This window comes from Saccopteryx leptura, chromosome 6, assembly GCF_036850995.1.
Source record: "Saccopteryx leptura isolate mSacLep1 chromosome 6, mSacLep1_pri_phased_curated, whole genome shotgun sequence".
NCBI classification, from domain to species: Eukaryota; Metazoa; Chordata; class Mammalia; order Chiroptera; family Emballonuridae; genus Saccopteryx; species Saccopteryx leptura.
The window spans coordinates 14,265,483-14,287,544 of record NC_089508.1 but is presented as its reverse complement, the minus strand read 5'-3'; the positions used below and the strand labels follow the sequence as shown (position 1 = coordinate 14,287,544).

The following is a 22,062-nucleotide window of genomic DNA, read 5'->3' as shown; positions in this document are numbered from 1 at the left end:
CGGAGCGGCGATTTTCCGGCTGCCCTCCTAGCGAACATGCAGGGTTTCCCAGGCTCTGGAAGGCAGGCTTGGACTTCTGGAGGAGTGAGGTCTGTTTCACTGTGGACACCTAGCTAGCTCCCTCAGGCCCCACCGGACTGCCCCACACCCTGCCGGCGCTCCTGCTCAGCACTCAGGTGGCATGGAGGAGAAAGACAGGAAGACAAGGAGGAATGGGGCGGGGGGCCCAGGGCGGACCCTCTCAGAGCCCCCAGACAGGGCCAGGACCCAGGCCTGCACAGGTCAAATACCCACTCTCACTTCCACGGTCTAACGAAAGCCCCCTTCGCCTCGCTTTGAAGCACGCCATCTAGTAACACTTGTAGAGAGCCAGCGGAGGCTGATGCTGGGCAGGCCGCCAGGGCGCAAAGGAGGGGACCGTTTTCTAGGGCGCTGAACCTCCAGAGGAAGACAAACAACAAACAACTGTGACTGCATACGCGGGCCAAAGGCTACAGGACAACAGAGGAGGGCAAGAGCGAGCCCCGTGGGGCAGCAGTGTGACACCACACGGGCACACAGACCAAGGCCAGGTCTCCCTGCGGGCCCCCGGGTGCCACCGCACCACCAACCCCCCTGGACAGCCTTGTTCCCTTAGCTTCACGCTTCCGAGACCTCTCAGGATGGGACGAGCCAACGTGCCCACGACAGGGGCCAGACGCATTGCCAGGGCTGCCCCGGGGAAAATTCCAGAACGCATCCCCACACGTGGCTTCCAGGTCACAAAGGGATCAACCTGTACGGTTCTTGTCTACACAGCTACCCTGCGGTATTACCAAGAGTAAACCACAAAGCCCTCAGACCGGCAGTTTCTGCACCTGTGTGCTAGAAGTAATACTGTGTTCTCCACGTCCTGTTGGGCTCCAATGTGACCATGTAGAGAAGGCACTAGCACTGAACCCAGCATCTAAAAGGCAGGTGATTAATTTAATTCTCCTCACTGTCAAAAGAACTCACAAGTGTTGGGTAATACTGGGGGGAAAAAATAGAACAATAAAAAGTTATTCTAGTGAAAGACTGTGACATCATACCACAACAAAATACTGAGCAGGTAGGTGGGTCCTAAAATGCTATAACTTATAGTCCGAAGACATCAGCGGGAATTTTTAAATCTTAAAAATACTAAGAAAATGACCTGAGGATTAGCCATATATTTGAAAGAAAGGGAGGAAATGAAACTGATCACAAAGAAATTGTTTCTAGATACATCAATGTGCATTTCCTATAACAGACACTTACCCCAAAAGAGAGATTTGAAAAGAAGTCACGCTAGGCACTTGGAATTTCCTAACAACCCTTTGCAGTGTTTGAAATTAACTTCTAGTTTTTTAGGTTTGGGGTTTTCCCCCCAAAAGTAGGAAGAGGGATGGAAAAAGAGACATTCTACCCCTGGTCCAGACAGGAATGTCTCTCTCCAGACTCTGGCCCAGTGTGCCCCAGTCTCGCAGCAGTTCTGGGGGGGGCCCTGCAGGCAGGGAGGATGGCCCCCGGCTCACTGGATATGGAGCCCCTGGCAACCACAGCCACTGAAGACTGCAAACTCACTCCTCTACAGGTCCTCTATCAGACACAGAAATCGCCTTCGCTCCTGTAACTGTCTTGCTATTATTTTACAGACGTGTTCTAAAAGCCATAAAAAAATAAAAAAAAATTAAAAGCCATAAGAATGCAAATCATGATGAGCATGTCACTTGTACAGTATTCAGATACATGAGTTCTGTGACGACTTCACAGCAACACCGCAATTCCCAAAGTGCTCCCGGCTGTCTCTGAACACTCCCTCCCCGCACTGAGGGTCCGTGAAAAGAGGGGCAGGGGGACGCAGGTGGGACGGCTGGGGAACTGTTTCAGGCGCGCGGTGGCTGGACAGGTGTGTGTGGGTGGGGGGAGGTATTTTCAGCAATGTGGGACAAGTCAACAATTCCCTTGCATTAATACCTAAATAAAGTCAGAAGAGCCTCAAGATTTGCCTAAGACCACATTAATCTCTCAGAGGAGCCTGGCCTGGTGAAGCTGGGTGGGGGTGGGAAGGAGAGGAAACCAGTTTATCAGTTACCAGCGCTCTGACTTCGCTTTGTCCTGCCTCCTGCCCTCCACCTCCCAGAGATGTGATGTCCAGGGGATTGGGGGTCAGAGGGGGGTGGGGCCGAAAATCTGAAGCATGTCGACTCAGGAAGGCTGGCAGAGCTAGTGTTTGTTTGCATTAAATTAGTTACTTTGGTACTCTCTGGCCTACTGTTTCCCAACTGCCAAAGGCAGTGGAGAGCTGGTGCGCTAACAACAACCTTTAATAAAGTGATCATCAAACAACCAATATGTATCTACTTACAAATACTGTCCAGCCCTACACTGGGAAGTGCTAACAAATGGAACACACACGAAGATGCACACGTACCCTCACACTCCAAGTCTGAAGACCAAAGGCATCTCTAATATCACTGCTCTTATCCAACTTGAATTCTCCCAAATTAGTTTCACCCATCTCTGTCCTTTGGGGGCCCTCAGCAAGTAAGGGTTAACTCGGCTCTTCTATCCGAAACCTTACAGTATTACTTATGCTGGCTGAGAAAGAGACCAGACACAGAGACGTTGAAAAAAACTTCAAACACTCACAAAGCACAGAGGAAGCGTAAGAAGCTGGGTGTTTTGTACAACTCCGATACCAGGCAGGCTCCGCCAACTTCAAAGAGCGGCACTACTCAAATGAACTGAAGCGATTGTACGGAACCCACCCACCTGCCCCGCCCAACACACACTCACAGGATATATGGATAGATAAATAAATCCTTCATGAACACTTAACTGCTAATAACTTTATTACAGAAGCAAAGGTATGCAAATTTAAGAAGTTTTATTTATCATCTATGAAAGAAGAATGCACAAGGATGTGATCAAGTTGTCTGAAATGTGGATAAAATCCTTTTCCAAAGATGTTTTAAGAACAGTCTTCAAGTTAAAAACTGCAGAAGCAAATTACAAGGACACACGGTAGAATCAAAGGCATAGAATCCGATAGCTTTTTACATGCTTTTTCCCCTTTTCAGTTCAAAAGGCAAACTGACTTAAAGCTCATAGTTAGGAGAGGAGGTGGAACTCACCATTTATTACTTTGTGAGAAATTAAAAAAACAAAACAAAACTCAGTTATTTTAAAAGTTCAAGACCCAGTAAAGGACTTTCACAAACATATAAAATGAAGTGAGCAGGGGACAGAGGACAGCCGGCTCTAGCTCCGGACTGAACTTGCCCCTCTCCGGTACCTGTACTTTCTGTTGAGTGAGTCAGATGCTGCAAATGAAAATTAATGCAACCATGTTTCACGGAGGCTAATAAGGCGCATGTGGGTCTGACGGACAGAGACACCCTTGGTTGGGTTACAACTGGCCCACCTTCTGCCACTTTATCTTCTGGTTGTCAGTAGTTACTCATCTATTTTTAAATATCCCAATATGATCTTATCTAATTGGCACATATAATTTGATCACCTTATTTCCATAACTGAAAGGTGCTGGCAGGTAAAAGTTACAGTCACGGGGTGTGTGTGTACTGAGTTGGAGTTATGGCCTTCCATTAAAAAAAAAAAAAATCACGAAGACCCTCTCTGCCAGTTTGTTTTAAAATGACTGGGCTCTGGCCTGACCTGTGGTGGCACAGTGGATAAAGCGTCGACCTGAAATGCTGAGGTCGCCGGTTCAAAGCCCTGGGCTTGCCTGGTCAAGGAACATATGGGAGTTGATGCTTCCTGCTCCACCCCCACTTCTCTCTCTATCTCTTTCTCTGTCTCTCTTCTCTAAAATGAATAAATAAAAATAATTTAAAAAAAACAAATAAAATGACTGCGCTCTGGCTATGAGACCAACCAGTCACCCCTGCCCCTATAAGTCCGCCAGGGGCCTTTGCTGGGGGTTCCTGGTTTGGGAACCCAACTATCGGCCACAGTCTCCTGCTATAACCAACTCAGGCCCACTCAGGAGGAGAACTTGCCTGTACAGGGCCTCTGACTTCTAGCCCAAGTGTTCTGACGGCCCAGGAGGCCCTTTCAACCAGCGAGGTCTGAGCACAGCCCAGACCCCTGCGGCTGCGGCTTCTGCTACAAAGACAGATGGGAAACCGCCCCCATCCCAGTGGGAGAAGCAACGGTCACCAAATGGCACTGGAAGTGTTGTGGATTCCTTTGAAATTCTGGCAGATGCTGGTCAAGACATGGACGAGCCCACGGGAGCAGAGGGTGGGGCCGAATTTGTTGGGGGAGCGGGAGACCACACGAAGGGAAGAAAACGCAGAACTCAACCTTGGCCGTAGCCAGCTCAAGGCAAACAGAGAGAAGGGAGCCCGGAAGAGGAACAGGAGGAGGAGTCAGACAATGAGCCAATCCTGTGACTTACGAGAAGGGGGCCGAGGAAATGTTTAAGTGAACAGTCTACCCAAGCAAGCCTAGCTGACCGGAACCCTGGGAACCACACCCGAGCATGTGGAGACCTGGGGGGGAGGGGCAGCCTCGGCACCTGACCTGCCCCTCTCTGACCCCCGCCCTCCGGCTGACCGGAACCCTGGGAACCACACCCGAGCACGTGGAGACCTGGGGGGGGGCAGCCTCAGTGACCTGACCTGCCCCTCTCTGACCCCCGCCCTCCGGCTGACCCGAACCCTGGGAACCACACCCGAGCACGTGGAGACCTGGGGGGGGGGGGGCAGCCTCGGCACCTGACCTGCCCCTCTCTGACCCCGCCCTCCGGCTGACCGGAACCCTGGGAACCACACCCGAGCACGTGGACACCTAGGGGGGGGGGGCAGCCTCAGTGACCTGACCTGCCCCTCTCTGACCCCCGCCCTCCGGCTGACCCGAACCCTGGGAACCACACCCGAGCACGTGGAGACCTGGGGGGGGGCAGACTCGGCACCTGACCTGCCACTCTCTGACCCCCGCCCTCCGGCTGACCCGAACCCTGGGAACCACACCCGAGCACGTGGAGACCTGGGGGGGGGCAGACTCGGCACCTGACCTGCCCCTCTCTGACCCCCGCCCTCCGGCTGACCGGAACCCTGGGAACCACACCCGAGCACGTGGAGACCTGGGGGGGGGGGGCAGCCTCGGCACCTGACCTGCCCCTCTCTGACCCCCGCCCTCCGGCTGACCCAAACCCTGGGAACCACACCCGAGCACGTGGACACCTGGGGGGGGGGGCAGCCTCAGTGACCTGACCTGCCCCTCTCTGACCCCCGCCCTCCGGCTGACCCAAACCCTGGGAACCACACCCGAGCACGTGGAGACCTGGGGGGGGCAGCCTCAGTGACCTGACCTGCCCCTCTCTGACCCCCGCCCTCCGGCTGACCCGAACCCTGGGAACCACACCCGAGCACGTGGAGACCTGGGGGGGGGCAGCCTCAGTGACCTGACCTGCCCCTCTCTGACCCCCGCCCTCCGGCTGACCGGAACCCTGGGAACCACACCCGAGCACGTGGAGACCTGGGGGGGGGGGGCAGCCTCGGTGACCTGACCTGCCACTCTCTGACCCCCGCCCTCCGGCCTGCACTGACCCCCCTCAGGGCCCGTCTCAGGGTATGGAAACGGCCACTGACACCGTCCTCCACCTCCTCGTCCTCTCTTCCTCACCACCTGTGATCCTGGGAGGTCCCGCACAAGGAGGGCGCTGCCAGCCTCAGTATCTGCCTATCCCGCAGATTGCTGAGTTTTAGTGACAAGGTGATACGTGGCACCCGGAAAGGCCAATGCCACACTGAGCACTGGTCACGCCCGGGACTCACCAGGGAGATAAGCACAATGGCCTGGAAGACCGTGACCGGGTGCAGGGGCCCCAGAGACAACACATCTGCCTCTGGACACCTCTCGGCTCACCTGAGAACGCCCTGCAACCCGAGGCGCGGAACACGGAGAACACTCCTCCAGGGATCCCGCCAGCGGCTCCTCGGTTGATTAATAACTGACAATTACACAAGGCGACCTGATAGCAGACCAGAGGGCTGCCAGAGAGCCAGGCTGCCAAGGGCGATGAGGTACCCGATTACCAGGCACAGGGGCGAACCTCTGGGCTGCACACACACTTCCCACAGCGCGTCTCACCTGGCGGCCTCTGAGCACTCCCTGACCGCCCTCTGACCGCCCTCTGACCACCTGCGCGCTGGTCCCGAGCTACAGCTCAGTGAGAACTCCTGCAGCCGGTGTTCTGAGCTCCCCTGGGGGAGGGCGGGGGCATGCAATTGGGGTGTGTGGCCCGGGATGCGTACCAACCACACTGTCAGACCCGTGCCACCATGATTAATTTAGGTTTCCAAACATAGCCAGCCCTTAATTATCCATGGAAATTGTATACACAGGCAACTTTGACTCAGCACATTGCTGAGTCACCTGGCCTAAAATTCAGTCCAAATTAGAACTCAAGGTATACACAGACACAGTAGTGGGGACCGTCACAAAGGTAACAAACAGCAATGACCGTGAACATGAACTGAGAACTGCCCGTGTGCTGAGCACGAGCCCAGACACCATTCGTGTACAATTTCATTTCATTCTCCTCACAAACCCACAAGGCGGGTGGTACTCCGACCCTATAGATGAGGAAGGTCATGTTCAGACAGATTAAGTAACTTGCCTAAGATGAAATGCAACCAGTCTTGACTCAGAAACCTCTAACCCTCACCAGGAAAATGGCAGTCTGTGAAAAAACACCCTTTTCAGGTAGGTGGCCAGCCGCAATAAAACCTATCACACGTTTCCAAGTCAAGTCACACATGATTTGGGGGTCATCTACCACACTAAGAAATGTATGCCCTTACATGGGAGCATGCACACATACAAATGCTTTCTGATACACACACACTCTTTCTTTAATCATTCATGTCAGATGAAAAAGGAAGTCAAAAGCTACCATTATTATTATTATGACTTTATAGTTGTGTTGCTGGCACGTGACCCTCGACAGACAAAACACCACCTTTCCATCTGTAGAGCAAATTTCAAAGGGCGATCAAATACTTCAGGTGGCCCTAAACAACTCAATGAAGGCATCTGAGAAGATTAAGTCTATTTACAGGCAAGAAAGCAAGCTCCGAAGTGACAGGGACTTGCCCTAGATCAGTGATTTTATCTCATGTGGTACACCAAAAAATATAGTTTGTGCCAATCTGACCAAAAAAAAAAGTATAATTTGATTCGTTGACACCAAATGGCTGTTGTTGGGTTGGCTGTTGTCCTTTTTTTTTTTTTTTTTTTCATTTTTCTGAAGCTGGAAACAGGGAGAGACAGTCAGACAGACTCCCGCATGCGCCCGACCGGGATCCACCCGGCACGCCCACCAGGGGGCGACGCTCTGCCCACCAGGGGGCGATGCTCTGCCCATCCTGGGCGTCGCCATATTGCGACCAGAGCCACTCTAGCGCCTGGGGCAGAGGCCACAGAGCCATCCCCAGCGCCCGGGCCATCTCTTGCTCCAATGGAGCCTTGGCTGCGGGAGGGGAAGAGAGAGACAGAGAGGAAAGCGCGGCGGAGGGGTGGAGAAGCAAATGGGCGCTTCTCCTGTGTGCCCTGGCCGGGAATCGAACCCGGGTCCTCCGCACGCTAGGCCGACGCTCTACCGCTGAGCCAACCGGCCAGGGCCCCTTTTTTTTATTGGAGAATCTAAGGGAAAAGAGGTCAGTGCCCCTGACTAAATAGACAGGTACAGCATGTTTTAAAAACTCTTGAGGCACACTGGTTGAACACTGCCACCCTAGATCATCGGCCCCAGGAGGCAGAGCCGAGATTCGAACCTCAGTCTTCGAGCTGCCGCCATGTTCCCACCACACCGCATGGCTTCTGTGAGAAAGCACAGCCTGCCAGAGATGTCTTTAACCTAAGTACTTATAAGTGCATACGGAAGACACTGTTAGTCACCATTTAAGGCAACAGAAGTAAGTGTTGGACTTTGGGTGTTTCGACTGTGCAACTCTTGCTCAAAACAACAAAACAGTGTGTGCATCTAAGCAGCACTTTCTTCCTGCAGGGGACAGCCACAGGATAACTTCCGGTGCTGGAGGACGGTGAGCTTGCTCTGCCCGTTGAAGCTGTGGTGAATCGGCACCGTAGCCACGGAGTGCGGGCTCAGGCAGACTCTGTCCCTGATGAGAGCTGGAGGAGAGGCGGGCTAGCTCCACACGGCCGGCTCCCTCTCCTGCACTCCCACAGGTGGGCCTGTGAGGAAGGCAGGCTCTTCTTCAGAAAGGCGGGCTAGCTCCGCACCGCCGGCTCCCTCTCCTGCACTCCCACAGGTGGGCCTTCGAGGAAGGCAGGCTCTTCTGAGAGGCGGGCTAGCTCCTCACGGCCAGCTCCCTCTCCTGCACTCCCACAGGTGGGCCTGCGAGGAAGGCAGGCTCTTCTTCTGAGAGGCCGGCTAGCTCCTCACGGCCAGCTCCCTCTCCTGCACTCCCACAGGTGGGCCTGCGAGGAAGGCCGGCTCCCTCTCCTGCATTCCCACAGGTGGGCCTGCGAGGAAGGCAGGCTCTTCTTCAGAGACACCTCCCAGATTCTGCACCACTTCCCAGCGGTGCGTGATCATTATCAAATGCTGGAAAATGAAGACTAGCAGAACCGAGATGAAGAGTGTGAGGCTCTGGTTAGGTATTTTAAAGGAAGATCCTTGGATATAATAATGATGATGATAATAACAACAACAATAATAATGAACCTCCCATGGGGCTCCACCTCTCTCCGGGCAGGGGCACTGCCACAGCGGCTGCTGGTCCTCCCCACCTGTCTTTTTTTTTTTTTTTTTTGTATTTTTCTGAAGCTGGAAACGAGGAGAGACAGTCAGACAGACTCCCGCATGCGCCCGACCGGGATCCACCCGGCACGCGCACCAGGGGCGATGCTCTGCCCACCAGGGGGCGATGCTCTGCCCCTCCGGGGCGTCGCTCTGTTGCGACCAGAGCCACTCTAGCGCCTGGGGCAGAGGCCAAGGAACCATCCCCAGCGCCCGGGCCATCTTTGCTCCAATAGAGCCTTGGCTGCAGGAGGGGAAGAGAGAGACAGAGAGGAAGGAGGAGGGGGTGGAGAAGCAAATGGGCGCTTCTCCTATGTGCCCTGGCCGGAATCGAACCCGGGTCCCCCGCACGCCAGGCCAACGCTCTACCGCTGAACCAACCGGCCAGGGCCCCACCTGTCTTACAGGAGTGTGCTGGACGCCCCGCAGCGGTCGCTGGTCCTCCCCACCTGTCTTACAGGAGTGTGCTGGACGCCCTGCACCGGCCCTGCAGCGACAGCCTCCACCCTCCTCCACTCTGCTCCCAGCCCAGGACAGTAACATCTGTAGGTGCAGCGACAGCCTCCACCCTCCTCCACTCTGCTCCCAGCCCGGGACAGTAACATCTGTAGGTGCAGCGACAGCCTCCACCCTCCTCCACTCTGCTCCCAGCCCGGGACAGTAACATCTGTAGATGCAGCGACAGCCTCCACCCTCCTCCACTCTGCTCCCAGCCCAGGACAGTAACATCTGTAGGTGCAGCGACAGGCTCCCTTGCGCACTGCCTTCCAGCCTGGTTCCACCAAAGAGAGGCAGGCTACAGGAGGTGAGGGGTGGGGACGAGTGAGGCAGGTGGGCATTCCCCTGGCTCGGCCTGGAGTCAGCTGCATCCTGCTACCTAGGCTCTAGGCTCTGCCTCTCTCTACTGAGGGCTGGAACCCCAGCTACTTTCTCCCCCATCCCAGTACTTCTTTTCCTTCGCCCTCCAGACCTCGGAGCGAGAGAAGTTCAAGTTCCCTGCTGTACCCAGCCGCCCCCTCACCTTTGCCAGTTTCTTGTGTCCCTGCTCACTGCTGGGCACCAGCCCTTAGGAAACCCTCCTCTTTACTGCGGTTGGGGTGTGCCATCTGTCCTGCCACAACAGTGACTGGCGAGTTAAAAGCCAAACGGATCACCCTAGAATTTCACTCTTGGAATCTATATACCACAATAGGTACATAATTCCCTTGCAAGTTCTCCAAGTCACAGAGGATAGGAGTTGGGTGGGGGTGGGGTGGGGGAGTGGGGAGGGGGGAAATGCCACCAATACTTCCAAAATAAGTTACTCTGCTGCATACTTTGAAAGAGCAGAATTTGCCTTCTTAAAAAGCAAGCTTGCGCCCTGGCCGGTTGGCTCAGCGGTAGAGCATCGGCCTAGCGTGCGGAGGACCCGGGTTCGATTCCCGGCCAGGGCACATAGGAGAAGCACCCATTTGCTTCTCCACCCCTCCGCCGCGCTTTCCTCTCTGTCTCTCTCTTCCCCTCCTGCTGCCAAGGCTCCATTGGAGCAAAGATGGCCCGGGCGCTGGGCATGGCTCTGTGGCCTCTGCCTCAGGCGCTAGAGTGGCTCTGGTCGCAACATGGCGACGCCCAGGATGGGCAGAGCACCGCCCCCTGGTGGGCAGAGCGTTGCCCCTGGTGGGCGTGCCAGGTGGATCCCGGTCGGGCGCATGCGGGAGTCTGTCAGACTATCTCCCCCTGTTTCCAGCTTCAGAAAAATGAAAAAAAAAAAAAAAAAAGCAAGCTTGCAAACAAGAATACACTATTGTAGCATTGGAAAAGTTGTTGCTAAGAATATTCCCTGCGGAGTTCCTTTATAAGTGCATCATCAGTGATTACTGTTACGTTTCAGAGTCACGTCAACCTGCATAAAAACTGAACACAGGACAAGTGTCAGCAATGTTTCCAGTTTCAGAAGAGCTGGTTCACACCACATCGATACTATCTCAAACACTTTATACAGGAGATAATAGCAACATGGTACGAATTCAATTATTATAACAACGCTGAATCAAAAGCTGTAAGAATTTAAGACATAATATAGTCTCATCATAGGACCACTGGTGTTTTGTACTACGGTCTGGTTGACCTTCAGGAAATTAAAACATAAGCCAAAGTTTCCAATCTAAAAACTGTCTCAAGCATGGAAGAAGGGTGGGAAATCTAACAATTTTACAAGATACAAGTTTTAAAAACCAAAACATTGATAACATAACATGCACTGACATTCTTTAATCACCGAGGAGGAATGATTTTAATCCAGCGTATCTACAATGTTAAAAATAAATTTAAAAGGGCATTTAACAAATTAAATGTAAACCACGTGTTGCCAATGTTTTTAAAGACACCAAGTGTGTTTCAACCTGGGCCCTGTGAGGAACAAGTCTATATATGACTTTACCCAAAGCCAAATAAATGATCACGTGAAGGCTCATGATAGCTTTCCACAGACTGGGTTCCAACAGTGGGGTGTTGGTTCCTTTCCCAGGGTCGAACCTGTTACTACAGGTCCCAGAGTAACAACAGCATTTTAGTAATTATGCAACAAATATTAAGATGAAATCCAGATACAACAGCCTTAGCCCTCTCCTGTGTCTTTCTGACACAGTAAAAGCCAAGTTACAATTTTACATTTATTTATGATGTTGTTTGACTGTCATCTCTCTCCTCACTAAGAGGTAAGGTCCCTGAAAGGAGGGACTAGTTCCATCTTTGCTCATGACCCCTTCACTGCGAACACAGACACAGGGGCTCCCCAGCCGTCCAGTCATTTAAACCACACCTTCCACAGCAGGATCAAGAAAAGGAAGTTTTGAGACCTCGCTAAATATACTTTTCATAGAATTTTGGTTTAGAAACTAAGAAATATTTCACTCTTCAAAACAAAAAATTCAATCAAAAGGAGAACAATGTAAGTGAAATCATGAGATGCGACCACCTGCTCACTGGAATGGCTAAAACGGAAACCACTGGCAATCCCAAGTGCTGGTCAGGACGGGACGCCGCTGGAACCCTCACACATCCTCAGGAGGAACGTAAGCTACCTCAGCCACTCTGCGAAAGAGCGTGGCATTTTCTTGTAAAATTGATTTTAGAGCAAGAGAGAGAGAGAGAGAGAGAGAGAGGGGAGAAACATCGATTCGTTGTTCCACTTATTTATGCATTCATGGGTTGATCCTTGTATGTGCTCTGACCAGGGATCAAACTTGTCATGGGACCCACCCATCCCACTCCTAGAGAATTTACCCAAGAGAAATGAACTCATATATCTGCACAAAGACTTGTACAAGAATATTCAGAGCACTTTCATTCCTACCTAAAAAGAGCAAACAATCCAATCTCAGCTGGTGACGGGATAAAACAAATTATGATATCTCCACAAAATGGAATACTGCTCAGCAATAAAAGGGAATGTGTTATTGATACAAACAATATTTATGATTCTCAAAGACATTAAGCTGGGTAAAAGACGCTAGAAATAAAAATATACTATTCTATGATTTCAAACATGAAATTTTAGGAAAGGTAAAACTAATCTGAGGAAGAAAGTAAATCAGGCATTCCCTGAGGGTTCGGGGGGAGGGCGAGGAGGCTCACTCACAGGCGCACAAGGAAATGCGTGTGGTGATGAAAATGTTCTGTTCTCCACGGTAGCAGTCGGTTACACAGGTATATATGTATTTTTAAAATTGATTTTAGAGAAGAAGGTGAAACAGAGAAATACCCAGTTGTTGTTCCCCTCATTTATGCATTCATTGGTTGATCCTCAGATGTGCCCTGACTGGGAATCAAACCTACACTCTTGGCATGTTTGAAGCCACTCTAACCAACTGAGCTACTCCCAGCCAAGGTCACAGGTATATACGGCACTTACTAATCAAAACACTTTCAATGGTGCATTTCTTATAAATGTATTAAGAAAATGTGTTAAAGATATTCATAGTACATTTATTAATACATTAATAATATACTTATTATACATTAATACATAATAATACATTTATTACAAATGTATTAAATAAAGCTGATTTTTTTTAAAAGAGCATGCTATACATTTAAAATAAAAAATTTTTAAAGCAAACAAAATAAGTTAGAGGATCAAATTAGCAACATAACCTGGCAGGGAAAAGAATTCTTCCCAATGGCTTTTGAACTCAATACTGACTGTATGGTCTAGTGGCATGTACACACAAAGAACCAAACTACAAAAAAAAAATACTATGTTTCAATCGGAATTATTAACAGTAACAGACAACAGAATTTTGCAACTATTTTGCCTGTATCTGGTAAAGTAAAGCAAAAAGTGAACGTGTTGACAGCATTAACAGAACTGGGAGCCAAGTAGAGCTCTGAATACAAAAGCAAAGATTTAGAGACAAACCCAGGGATGTTCAATGTGATCCGGAAAGATCAATCCACTCATGAGCCTACTTTGTCTCAGTTCCGTCAGCTGAAAGCCCTGAAGGAGTTAACACCCCAGCCAGAGCGCACACCCCTAGCACCCAGATCTGGTTTCTACACACCCCTTCTGCACTACAAGGAATCACAGGCTGTTGGAGAGAGAAATGACACCCTGCCTGGAAATGGAAAAGTCTAAGATGAGCCTAGGACATGTCTGGGCAAAAAAGCAAGAAAGTACTCAAAGACTAAAAGGTGCATGTTCGAAGGACATAAAGAGCAGCTTCAAAGGGGCAGCAAACAATGACTAAAACCAATTATAGAACCCTGACTAATAAATAAAAACCCATGAGCCCACAGTGATATTCACAGACTTACTTGCCACCATCAGAAATGATTATCACACCAATCCTTTTTCTCTACAATATGGTCATTAAAGTTGGAACTGTGATGCAGAAATAATGATAAAAATGAGAAAAACCACCCTTTTGTAACCCCGCAGTGAAACAGCTCAGGCAGGAATCGTCAATGGATACACACACAGTGCCAAAGTATCTCCCCAAAGATTACAGGCTAATTACAAAGGGGAAAGAACATACCATCCATTGGAGGGAAATGGCATCACCACCGTAGGCCAGGGCTCAAAATTAGTGTCACCAACAGCGAGACAACTGGTGGGTCTGACTTTAAGAAGAGCCCAGCTTCACTTGACAGCTATTTAAACAAGCTTGAACCTGATCAGCACTTGGATCTGACTTCCAGGGGACACAGAGACAAGTTGAATAGCATCTGCAGGAAATCACTGGCCAAATTCAGGATGTGAGGCATCCTCTGGCCTTGATCTTCTCAAAATATGGGGGGGGGGGGGGGGGGGGGGATAGTACAATCATTCCAAATTGAAGAGACTTAGATAAAAATCCAGTTGCAACACTTGTACCTTCACTAGACCTTTTCTTTAAGTGGGGGGGGGGGGGGGAGAAGGAGGGAGGGAGGGAGAGGAGGGGAGGGAGGAGAAGGGAGAGAGATGAGAAGCATCAACTTGCAGTTGCAGCACCTTAATTGTTCATTGACTGCTTCTCATACGTGCCTTAACCAGGGGGCTCTAGCTGAGCCAGTGACCCCTTGCTCAAGCCAGCGACCTTGGGCTCAAGCCAGCAACCTTGGGGTCATGTCTGTGATCCCACGCTCAAGCCAGTGATCCCACATTCAAGCTGGTGAGCCTGCGCTCAAGCCGAGGACCTCAGGGTTTCGAACCTGGGTCCTCAGTGTCCCAGGTTGACGTATTATTCATTGCACCACCGCCTGGTCTAGATCCTAATTTTAACAAAACACAAAAAAGTTAAAAAAGATTTTGAGGGATAACTGGAGAAGTCTGAAGACAGACTACATATCAGATGCTGTAAGAAATTATTTAAAATTTTCTTGGTATGATAATAGTATTGAGGTTATACAGGAGAATGTCTTTACTCCTAAGAGACTCATGCTGACATTTTAAAGGGTGAAGCGTCATGATGCTTATAACTTTCTTTGTAATGGTTCATATAATCCCTACATACACATGAAGAGAATATAACACGTTAGCAATTACTGACTCTAGGTAGCAGGGTATCTATCTACAGGTGGTCACTACACTATTTTTGCAACTTTTCAGTAGGTTTGAATTTTTTCATAACAAAAATATGAAAAGGAGGGAAGCGGGAGCAGAGGCGACAAGAGCAGCGTGGGAAAAGCCTGATCCCAGCGAGAAGGGCCAGTCCCCCGCACGGCTCCACAGGCGGACGGAGCAGCAGCGTGTCCGCCCGCCCCCGACCCCCACCAATTCACACCTCAACGTCCTAGCACCCCAGCCACCTCAGAAGGTGACTGGAATTGGAGAGAGGATCCTTGCAGAAGTAATCAGGCTAAAATGAGGTCATCCCGGTGGGCTCTAAACTAATCTCTCACTGGTGTCCTCATGAGAAAAGGAAATTTGGACGGACACGTCCAGAGGCAACACCACGTGGAGACAGAGGGAAGAGACGGCCGTCTACAAGCCAAGGTCAGAGGGAACTCCATGCGAAGACACAGGGGGGGAGACAGTCGTATACAAAGGCAAGGACAAAGGCCTCAGAAGGCACCAACCCTGCCGACACCTGGACCTCAGACTTCCAGCCTTCAGAACTGTGAGACGATAAACGTCTATTGTTTAAGCCCCCCCCCCCCCCCCCCCCCCGGCTCCCAGCCTGTGATACTTGCATGGCAGCCCTAGCAGACTCATATTCACGGGAAGGTTTCCAGGAGGAGGACAAAGACTGTTTCTCTAAGCCAGACGCAGACACAGCGCTTGCTGCCGGTGCACATTATCCGTTCACTGATACAGAAAACCAAGTGCTCCCAGGACACTGCGTGTGCGTGCATGCGTGCGTGTGTGTGAGCGTTCGGAGAGATGTGGGAGCCCAGAGAGCTCCTCGGGATGACTTCACGTCTGCCACGTTCGCTGGGGAATACCCAGACGTCCCGGCATCGCGGGTTCTAGAGGCGCCTGGGGACATCCCCGCAGCCCGGTGCGCCCTGGGAGGCAGACTCACAACGCACGTGTCTGTCGGCTCCAAGAGCTCAGGCGTCGAGTCCTCACCACCGAGCAGAAGGGTGTCACATCCATTCAAGTCACTTCTCCTTGAAATAAAAGGACCACTCCCGTGTTTATCATGGTTCTTAAATCTTCACATATGGGGACATTTAAAAATACGTGTTTAATGTTATGCGCTTTTTTTTTTTTTTTTAACCTTTTCGGAAACAAAGGAAAGCAAATAAAAACTAGTAAGGCAGGCAGAGAAAATGATGTCTCGTCGAATCTCTTCTCCCACATTATGTGAACCATGCCTGGGTTCTAAGGCGAGAGGGTCAGTTCAAAGCCGTGGGACTCGGGACCTGGAAAGGGCCTTAGCCATCTCCCTGTTGACTCTCATCACTTGGCTCTTAAGGAAGCTAAACACAGGTGGGCGGAGCTTGTCGAGGATGCAGAGCTGGTGGCCTGGACCCAGGCTCTCTGCCCTTCTCCTCACCGAGGGACCGTCCCTGGCTGCCCCCCACCAGACAGGAGTGAGGGTAGATTCTGCCGGAACCCAAGCCCACAGCGTCCCAACCTCGGTCCTACCAGCATTTGGGGTGGGCTAATTCTCTGGTTGGTGGGGGCTGTCCTGTGTGTCACAGGAAGTGGAGCAGGGTCCCTGGTCTCCACCCAGTAGTGCCAGTAGGACCCCTCGCCCCACACTGTGAAAATCAAGTCCCAGACATAGTCAAGTGTCTGTCCCCTGGGGGGGGGGGGGACCAAAATCACTTCTCGTTAAGGACCTCTGCTCCACAGCATAATAAACTTCTAAATGGATCACAAATCCCCCCAAAGAGGAAAGAGAACAGAGGAATCCCCAAATGCAAGCTCAACTGGCACGCAGAATGCACCCTGCGGGTAACGAGGTCCTCTCTCCCCAGCCTCCTCGCCCCTAAGGTCTTACTTTCCAGGGACACCGCAGGTCTTCAATCAAGCGCCCTATCCTCATTCATGTCAACATCAAAAGGCAGACAGCCCTCTCGAGAGGACGTCTCAGAAAGGACACGGCCGTGGCAGCACTGGCCCCACGCACCTGCCCTCTCCACCCCTGCAGGGCCCTGCCGCCAGCTTCTCACTCAGCACTGAGGCCACACACCAGGTACCCAGCCCCCCTGCCTATAAAAGTGATGGCAATGACCTCGCTGGCCCCAAGGACAAGGGCAGTCCTGGGAATCACCTTCAGAATCACTTGTGAAGATGCTCTCCATGCAAACTAAAGACAAAAAAAGCCCCGGGATGCCTACAGCTCTGTAGATGACTCGGGAATCAAGCTCAGCATCCAGAGGAGGAAAGCTATCTTCTCAGAGAATTATCACAAAGATGCCGGAGCAAGGTAACTGACCTGTCATCTGCAAACACTGGTGAGAAACAAATAACAATTCCCTACTGTAGATACACTGGTACTAACTCCCAGTACTCCTGCAGCGACTCAAAGAAGGATTATGCCTCAGACCAAGGCCTCCGCCTGCAAAAAACCCACATGGATTACGGGTTTGCTCTTAATTTTATAAAAAGCCTCCCCACATCTGGTGGCTTGATCATAACAGCCCTCCCCAACTAACTCCATGCCCCCAATAGCCCAGCCCTGCAGTGTCTGCCAAAGCCACGGTCCAGGAAGAGCTTTGTGACAGTTGCATAAATGAAGATGAAGCTGACCCCAGGGCCTTTGCTTGATCCTCTCAACCATCTCCTGAGCTTCCCCGGCCCACACACAGCCCACACAGCCAGCTGTCTCCTGGCCCTCCTCTCTCGATGACCCTTCCGTGTCTGGAGTCCACCAAGGCCAGACTAGAGTCCATCGTCTTCTCCCACCACCACCCAAAGCCCCCTCCTCTCCTCCTGCTGCTTGTCACAGTGCATGACGTCACCATCCTCTCTTAAACCTCGACTTATTGTCCTCTTTCTTGCCTGCCCGCCTCATGGGCCCCTGTTGTCACTGTAGCCTGTGGAGTCTATCGGTGAGAGGGCAGGTCTGGTATCACCTGGGCCTCTCTTACAAGCTACCAGCAGGCTCACCCCTCATAAGCCCAGCCAAGTCCCCGGTCACTCCGGGACTCCAGCCCACCCCTGTGCTTCCGGCTACCAGGTGTAACTACCCCAAACGCCTATCACAGCCCACTCCTCTCCATGCTCCAAGCCTTCAACAACTCAGTGTAGACAGAAAACACCCTCCCTCCCAGGCCCAGGAGTCCAGCCCTTCCCAGCATGCCCCTTCCTTGTTTTCTGACCATATCCCATGCCACCCACTTCCCTGGTCCCTCACGGTCTTCTATTCCACCAGCTTCCTTTCCAAAATGGTCCATGTCCACCCGAGCCTGCTCAAGCCACTCTGCCTACCGCTCCCAGTTGCCCTGAGGTGGGCAGGAGGACGTGAGCTTCAGGGATGGATCTCAGTTCAGATTCTGCCCTGCTGCTTACTGGCTGTGTGACCTGTGACAGGTTACCTAATGGTCTCTTTGAGCCTCAGTTTCCAAATCTATAAAATGGGACAATAATCACCCACTTTGTAGGGTGCTGAGATCATTAAATAATGTAGGGAAACGCTTGATAAAGAAAGGGTAGTATCCGAGGCAGGGAAAAGATGAACAGAGCTTACAGGTCACACTGAACAAGACAAGTTAGAGGACCGTGGGAAGTCTCAGCAGCCTAGATGGAGGGGCCCCGCTCAGGAGAAGTGGGGGGCTGGCCTAATCCAACAGCACTCCCTCGACACCATACTGCTCACAGCACTCGAGTAGCGTTATGTTTTGAACGCGAGGGTTGGTGTCCCCCCCCCCCCCCGCCCCCCGTCTTTTTCTTTCTTGGCTACAGCCAGTACCATCTGTGAATTACACTGCAGAGGCCAGGTTTTCGATAATTTGAATAAGACCTCAGGGAGTCTGAACTAAACATATGTCCCACAAAAATATAAAGCAATTCATATGCTTTCATCTATTAATTGGGAAAGGGGGGCTTTTAATCAATGTCTAAATTTTTATGGTCAGAGGAATGTCGGCTTCTTTCCACCACACAACACGACAAAAGGTATCTTCCAACATGCCAGACAGGGGTGAGGGGGCGCTGTGGGGCATCAGTGGGGGCAAACTCAGTGGATGGGTGTTCCCTAGTGCTGCTGTAACAAATTACCACCAATTGGTGGGTTAAAATAAAAGACAGTCTCTCACTGGCCAGAAGTCTGGCATCAAGGAGCCGACAGACCCGCGCTCCCTCTGGGCCCTAGGGAACGCCCTTTCCCGTGTCTGCCCGGGGCTGGTGGCTCCTGGGCTCGGAGCCGTACCACCCCGCTCTCCGCCTCCGCCATCACTCAGCACTCAGCACCTCTCCTGCGTCTGTGTCCTCTCTTCTTCCAGGGACACGAGCCATTTAATTTAGGGCCCACCCCAATCCAAGATGACTTCATCTTAACCACTTACATCTGCGAAGAACTCGCATCCAGATGAAGTCACATTCTGAGGTTCCAGACGCGAAGACTGGGGGCACACTCTCAGCCCACTGCGGCGGTGACAGAGGGAATGCGGGAAAATTATGAGACTCATTAGAACTCAGAGAACTTCAGAAGATAACTACAGAAGTTAGAGAGGATTCTCCTCGGATACCAGCCCTAATGATCCGGCAGTGGCTTCCGGGAACAGCACTCAGAGAAGGAGCCTGACCTTGCACACGTGGTCATGAGGGTTTCTCACCCCGGGCATGGAGTGAAGGAAGGGAGATGGATCCGTATCACTGACCTTATCCAACATGCTCACTTTGCAGATGAGGAAACCGAGCCGTGAAATGTTCAAGTCACACCTCTACTTGCTGGAAAAATAAGGACCAGCCGCCAGGCCTCCTGAATCCACACCTGACAAGCAGCCCTTCCAATAGCTATAGTGAATGGCACGGAAAACTTTCTGTGTCACAGATACGCTCCTTACTGGGAGCGGACACTAAATATCAGCTGTTAACTGGCATGGCAGAAACTGGTTTTATTCACTTAGAAAAGTGTCTTTCTAACCTAGATCAATAAACATCCTTCCTTTAACAAATAACAGCCACATACTGACCACAACAATATTAGGAATGAGTCCTAGGAACGCCTGGTCTAGTTTACGAGACAACGTAAAAGCAGTATGGAGGTGGAGAGTTAAAGATATGCCCCCAGTATTATGGTTCCACTGAGGAGAGGATCTCAGCCTGGCCTGGACAGAGAATATCATGGAAGACTTCTTGGAGGAGGTGACCCCTTTCAAAGTCTCAAAGTTGAAGAGGATGATGCTATCAGGGGCAAAAAAGAATAGAGCCATAACTAACAGCAATGAGCATAAAACCTTGATCACTTCTTAAACTATAGCAAGAGCGCGTTCCTGTACTTGTTGTAAATTATGTGGTTTTATATCCCTTGGAAAAAGACCTCCACAGTGGATTCTTTTTAGAAACTAGCACCTGAGAATTATGACTCTCTCTGGAATTGGCATCTTACCAGAGAAGAAGAATTATGTTACCTGCTCGGGTTCCATTTTTGCCTAGGCTGTCAGGATACTCAATCGCAGCAAATATATCAGCCTAAGAATTTGAAATATTGGCTCTCCCCCTCTCTACAGCGTTTGTCCACATTCAACTTTTACTTTAACAACCTTACTGTAACATGTCATATGTCTTATGTAATCCTTATTAAAAGGAAGTGGGGTATAAATTTTAAACATGCTGATAAGGAGTATGTGCCATTGTCTGTGCAGATGGGCCTGGAAGTCTGCAAGCTTTATAACCCCAACACTCTGAACCCGAGTCAGACTCCGCAGGGCTAACCTTCTCAGAAGTCCAAACCCACCCACTTCTGAGAAGAAAGGGATTCGTTAATTACTAGCAAAGCCATCTGGGTCCTGAGGAATGAAGCAAACTTATTTCTGAATAGCAAAGGCTAAGACAACAAAAAAAATAAGAAAGAAAGAGTGAATTAATGTTCCTTCCAGTCTCTTAAATTTAGCTGACACACGAGAGGGAGAAGGAAGAAGGACAAGAATCACTCACACAACTGATGTGTAAACTTGCATTGTGAGGGCCTTTCTCCCAAAGCAGCTCACCTTTACTCACAGAGAGGATAAAAGAGCTGAAAAGTGAAACCTGGCCCTGTTGGTTCAGTGGTAGAGCAGCTACCCGGCCTGTGCATGTCCCAGATTCAATTCCCAGTCAGGGCACACAGGAGAAGCCACCATCTGCTTCTCCACCCTCCCCCTCCCCCTTCTCCTTCTTTCCCCTTCCCGCAACCATGGCTCCATTGACTGGGTGCTAAGGATGGCTCCGTGGAGCTTCCACCTCAGGTGCTAAAAATAGCTCGGTTGTGAGGTGGGGGCGTAGACAGGCAGAGCATCAGCTCCAGACGAGGACTGCAGGTAGATCCTGGTTGGGTTACATGCGGGAGTCTGTCTCTGTATCTCCCCTCCTCTCACTTGGAAAAAAAGAAGAAAAAAGTCAAACTTAGCACAGGTTTAATATCCAGCCACTGAAGACTAGATCCTCCCTTCCTCTCCTCAGCTCAGCAAGCTCATGGGTAGGTGCACTCAAATGACCTGACAGCGAACCACTCAGGGGACACGCACTGGGGACCTGGGCTGAGTGGAAAACGTCACTCTTCTCCCAGAAGTAGGAGATCTGTTTGGGAAAAAATTAGCCAGCGGAAAAGTATTTTTTAATTGCTTCCTCTGCACATTGCACATGCTAAGTGCCACCAGAGATAAAATATAAGGCCCTGCCCCAGACATCAAGGAATCCATCAGGTGGAGCCAGAGGCACAGCCTCCCGGCAGGGTCACCACAAAGGGTCACAGAGGAGCACACTGCACACCTGCAGAAGGTACCGCCTCACGAAGGCCACATGTGCAGCAGCCAGTCCAATCCCGGTACTGGGAGGCGATGGGACCCTCAGCCAGCGACTCAACCCGTCTCCCTGAGTGGCTATGAGAACTGAGAGATGAGACAGGTGAGGTTAAACGAGAATCTGCCTGACGCATAATAAGTGCTCAATTAACGTCAGCTCAACAAATCGTTATCTAATTAGAGGGAAAGCCAACTGTATTAGTCAGCTCAAGCTGCTTTCACAAAATACCACAGCCTGGCTGGCTTGAACAACAGAAATGCACTTCTCACAAGTCCAAGATCAAAATGCTGCCTGATTCGGTTCCCGGTGAGGCCTCTCCCTGTGGCGCGGATGGCCACCCTCTCGCTGTGTCCTCGCATGGCCTTCCCTCGGCGTGTGAGTGTAAAGAGAAAACTCTCTTTATCTCTTC

The 22,062-nt window shown here is 51.0% G+C and overlaps 1 protein-coding gene and 1 long non-coding RNA gene across 11 annotated transcripts in view; one reads left to right on the top strand and one right to left on the bottom strand.

The window, feature by feature from the left end:
* The window catches only part of FOXN3 (forkhead box N3), a 409,075-nt gene that overhangs the window by 185,516 nt on the left and 201,497 nt on the right, over positions 1 to 22,062 (bottom strand). The window lies entirely within an intron of this gene.
* LOC136407661 (uncharacterized) overlaps positions 1 to 22,062 on the top strand; it is a 44,454-nt gene that overhangs the window by 8,284 nt on the left and 14,108 nt on the right. Inside the window, exon 3 of one of the 6 annotated variants that reach the window (XR_010751990.1) lies at positions 16,712 to 16,988. The exons of 2 other annotated variants lie outside the window; for them this stretch is intronic. This is a non-coding gene — a long non-coding RNA (uncharacterized lncRNA). Of the gene's footprint in view, positions 1 to 798; positions 948 to 1,441; positions 1,516 to 14,861; positions 15,363 to 16,711; positions 16,989 to 22,062 lie in introns of those variants that run through there. 3 more of the 6 variants (XR_010751985.1, XR_010751988.1, XR_010751987.1) reach the window with 3 other exon arrangements.